At 29.3% G+C, this 5,289-nt stretch overlaps 1 long non-coding RNA gene across 1 annotated transcript; it reads right to left on the reverse strand.

The window, feature by feature from the left end:
* Positions 1-294: 294 nt before the first annotated feature.
* Positions 295-4,989, reverse strand: LOC111636509. Its single transcript, XR_002758544.1, has 3 exons — positions 4,875-4,989; positions 1,064-1,228; positions 295-674 (listed from the first exon to the last, which is right to left on the reverse strand). It is a non-coding gene; the product is annotated as an uncharacterized LOC111636509 (long non-coding RNA).
* Positions 4,990-5,289: the final 300 nt, after the last annotated feature.

A 5,289-nucleotide genomic window follows, 5' to 3' on the forward strand; every position in this document is an offset into this window, starting at 1 on the left:
TATCAAGAGAAAGAATGTAACTTTATTACATCTACCTTTCTTTGATGTGTATTATATTTTTTAAAAATAAATTACAAAAAGAAAAGGATAGCATCTTTAATAAGTTTTTATCAATAAATTATTTAATATATAAATATATATTTTAAAAAACTTTTTAACAGAAATTTTAAAAGTCTCTAAACATTTTCTTTTTAGATTTTTTTATTGCTTTTAAATGTGGCAACAAAGTATGAAATTGTATATTTTTAATTATTAAAAGTTAAAAAATGAAGTAAATTAAAAATTTCCATTATTTCACCATAGAGTTAAGAACATATTCTTAAAAGTAAAGTTACAATGATATTTACATAGAAAATTAAAAATTGGCAAGATAATTTGTTAAAATACTTTCTTTATTTTCAAAATTATATTATTATACTTGACAACTTTTTAAAGCTTCATCCTCCTTGCAGGCAATAAGAGTGGAGAGCATAGATTATAGTGTCTAAAGGTTCTCCTCCCATAGGCACTAAGATGCCTATAGAAGATAGGCCTTGTTTCATGCTCATCATGGGTATGACAGATCTGCAAAAAAGCAGTCAAGTGGTGTGGGGCAAACCCAAATACCAGATTCAAACTTGAAAAGAACAGCATGATGATTGTCTTTACTGCTTCATCATCCATCCAATCCAATTCTTACAATTAAATTAAATTAATAATAATCAATTTAAATTCTCCAAAAATAAATTATTCTAATATAATAACTACATTTTGTTTAACCAAAATAATTACATTACATTATGTTAAATTTGTAAGCAATTGTTCAAAGTATTAAAACTTTTGTTAGTAAATTACAGTTAAAAATAATTGTATTCGCAACTCATTATCCTATTCCATGAATGCAATTTTAATAATTAAACTGTCAAAGTGACAAATGACAAAGTACAAAGTTATTAAAATTTTATTTCATAAAAATATTTGAATGATACTGTAACAAAGATTGTTATTTATTATTATAATACAGTCTTCATAAGAGAATTTAAACAAAAAAATTCGGTTTGTTTAATAATTTATAAATTAATACCATTTGTTGTAAAAATTAAGAGTCGTCCTTCTCTTCTTCTCGAGGCGTATCCTCCCATACGTACACTAAGTTCTTTGTTGCCGAGATCAAACAAGGTTTGGAAGGATGAGACGAGACGGAGTGTACCACTTTGCCGACGTGACTCAATTTTGCTTTGATGTTACTCTGAAAATAAATAGTATAAAAATACTTAAGCTTTTTTTATATCACAAAAATACTTTATTGTAGTCTTTTTTGTTTGATAATTCTTGCAAGCAGTAAGAGTGCTTTTTAATTGTGCCTGTCACAGTAGTCATGCTTACAAATGGAAAACCAGGTGATCAGGGATAGAGTGCGACACATCTAACTCAAACCCATGGTTCCCAGTCACAATGTGACAGATACCTTTAATATCTTGGTCATCTGGATGTTAACTTTATTGGAGTCAAAAATTATAACATCTTTCCAATCACTTTCACGAGAATTTAACATAAAAAAATCTTGGAAATCAACATAGAAACATGTTATTTATTGATTTTGGAATCCAATAAAGCAAGTTATTTTGTAAATTTTATAAAAGACTGCAACATTTTCTTGAATTTCTTTTACTTAATTATGTGTAATAATACTTCACTATTCAGCTAATTAACAATTCAAAAATTTCTTAATACTAAATTTACATATAATTATAAGAAAACTGCCAATTCTTGACGTTTTTTAAATTCCATTTCTACCTATAAAACATTTATTGGTATTTTTCAAGCTTACAGGAAGTCAACTTTTCAATAGATAATTATCCTTTATTCAATTGTCTTAGCTGTTCACAATGCAGTTATCAGAGACAATGAGCCATCACTACACAATGAAAGCTGTCATTGACACGACTGTTTGTGCTCTTATTATTTGATTATCTCCGACAGAAAAATGCACGAGTGCATTAAAACCGGTTGGAATTTTTCTATTATAATACATTTAACTCAACAGAATTAATGTGATTTTAATTGTTTAAATTCTTCTTTATTTTAATAAAAAGCAGCTTGACAAACAGCAAATTAACTTTTTTTGAATGAACATAAAACAATTTTAAAAAATTTTTCATCAATATATATTCATCGACAGATGAAGTTAAATATCACAATAAAGTTTGTTGTATTTATTATACCTAAATACAAGATCTGTATTTTGTAATTTGAAATTTGAATCTAAATGATATAAAGAGCAGTTGGAAAGTCAGCTTGAACCTCTCCTACACATCAGCATAAACATAACAATAACAAGCAGTTTGGAGTGGCTGCATGTTGTTATTTGCAACTCCGTTTCTTCCAACAAATTAGATTGAATGATGAATAATAATTAGGTTCGAATTGGTTTTAATTACTTGTAACTGATTTTTGTAACTGAACCTTCTTATAGATATAAAAATCTACTTGTAATTCTTTTGGATATATGCATCTTTACAAAATTGAGAATATTAATACTATTTTATATAATATATAATTATATATTTAAATTTCAAAAATAATTATTTGCAAATTTAATGTTTGAGCAATAAATTGTTACAATACTCACTCTAAAAAGCATTTAATGCAGTAATATTTCTTGATTGAAAATAATCATAAATGTGACAATGATATTCAGGAAAAATATGTTAGAATGTTATCTGAATTTACAGAATGCATTTAAAATCTTCACATTACTGCATTAAATGGTTTTTAGAGGAGGTATTTGTACAATTGAAGTTTGGAAAAGAATAATTACTTAAATTACATTGTTTGATAACAAAATTATTAAACAAAAAGCTTATTTTCTAACTGTAAATATTAAAATTTTTGTTTGAATTTTCTGATATTTATTCAAATACAGCATCAAGCTTTAATTGAAAATCATAATACAGAAGGTAAATATGATTTTTATGTGGCAGATAACCTATCCACATCTCTGCATCTAATGCAACTGCCAGTCTTGTTTGATTTGAGGAATATCATAAATAAAATATTATGCTTTCAATATGTTTACCAATAATTTCAATACTATTGCATAATTTATTGATAACTATCAAAAATTAATTTTAAACACAGTAAATTCACTCAATGCAAAGTATAGGGTGTTTTTTTAGAGGTATACGAATTTAAAATGAAATAAAACACGTAAAAATAATGTTAATGGCCATGGTGTTGGCTTTATTTAAAAGATAATTTTATGCCATTAGTGTTTAAACATGATTTCGGGCATATGGGCGCCATGGCTGGCTTGAATGAAGCGCAATTATGAAGAACAATTTTCGACCACTTTATTGAGCAACTGGGGCCGTATATCAGCAACAACGTGGCGAATGTTGAGTAACTTATATCCATTAAAAGTCACTGGTGTGCTTTATGGGCAGGTGGAATCATAGGTCCATATTTCTTTAAAGATGATGCTGGCCAGAATGTTACCATCAATGGAGAGCGCTTTTGGAGCCATGATTGCTGACTTTTTATTCCTCAGTTGAATGGTATTGATGTGGCAGAGCTTTCGTTTCAACAAGATGGCGCCACATGCCACATAGTGCACGGCACCATCAATTTATTGCAAGAAACATCCGATGAGTGCATAATTTCGCATAATGGACCTGTGAACTGACCTCCACAATCGTGTGATCTCACACCTATGGATTACTTTCTTTGAGGATATGTGAAGTCACTAGTCTACGCCGATAAACCACAGACGTTGGACCACTTGGAAGGCAACATTTGCCGCGCTATTGCCGATATACAGCCCCAGTTGCTCAATAAAGTAATCGAAAATTGTTCTTCCCGATTGCGCTTCATTCAAGCCAGCCATGGCACCCATATGCTCGAAATCATGTTTAAACACTAATGGCATAAAATCATCTTTTAAATAAAGCCAACACCATGGCCATTAACATTATTTTTACATGTTTTATTTCATTTTAAATTTGTATACCTCTAAAAAAACACCCTGTAGAAAAGCCAGTTTTTTTAACTTTGCATTCTCTGAAATTTTAGAGAAATTTTGTCAACTGTTAGAAATCAAGTGTTAAAGTCTACAAATTTCTATAAAATGCTGAATATTACTAGCAACTAGCAAATAATTTTTTTTCTAGTTAAATTTAAGGAGCCAAAAGATTCTCTCTTTATTCAATCCTATAAATAAAATTATAAAGTGTAGTGCAATTTAAACTTGTCCTCTTTATTTTGAAATCATATGATACATTACAATCATTACTTGCCATAATACATGTAGCCTCATGTTCCACATTTACTGCTGACCCTCAATTTTACAGACCCTTACATAACGAATTTCAGAAACAAATGCCTTGCAACCAGGCATTTTGTTCAGGCATCTTAAATAATACATGGGTAGGATAAAAAGTAATGCACATGTGCTTGTAGAACACAAACAAAAACAAATAGCAAGATCAGGCAAAAAGTACATTAAAGTACAATTCTTAAGCTTCAAAATCATATATTTATTTTTCAACAGTCACTGTTAAGGCTAACATATTTCTCCCAACATGTAACAAGTTTTTTCATTCTATCACTGAAAAATTCTTCCGACTTTTCTCAAATCCAGGACTTGACAGCTGCCTTCACCTCATCATCCAAGATGTAATGATCACCCTTGAGGTCTCTCTTGAGTAGAGGAAAAAACTAAAAATCGCAAGNTTAAATTATTTATTGTTGCAGTAATTTAATTAACAAACAAAAATTGTACAAAATTACAAGCATAATTATACATAAACTTGTATTTGTACTCGACTCGACCTTGTTATTAAGTAACAAGGTCGAGTATTCAATATTTCGCAACACATTTTATAATTAAAACTTACTTCGACTAAGTCCCAGCAATAAATTATTCCATCTTCAGATCCCGAAAACAAATGGTCGTCATTTTCATTTAGACAACTGTCTATTCGATATTCTTCATTTTTGTGGCCTGTATATCTAAAATAACAATGTTTTAATTATTTACTTAAACTTTTTTCTTAATTAACTAGGAAATTACACAAATGATAGCTATGCCATCCTCATTTATGTATATTAACTCGGTATGGCAAAATTTTGGAAAATATGGCTCTTCAAGTTATTAAATTAGCTTGGCTTGCTATCATTTGTACTTAAGTACAATGGTAGTTTCTCAAATCCAGGACTTGACAGCTGCCTTCACCTCATCATCCAAGATGTAATGATCACCCTTGAGGTCTCTCTTGAGTAGAGGAAAAAACTAAAAATCGCAAGGCACAA

Source organism: Centruroides sculpturatus, unplaced genomic scaffold (assembly GCF_000671375.1).
Source record: "Centruroides sculpturatus isolate CEXI.00-Female unplaced genomic scaffold, Cexi_2.0 scaffold1036, whole genome shotgun sequence".
NCBI classification, from domain to species: domain Eukaryota; kingdom Metazoa; phylum Arthropoda; class Arachnida; order Scorpiones; family Buthidae; genus Centruroides; species Centruroides sculpturatus.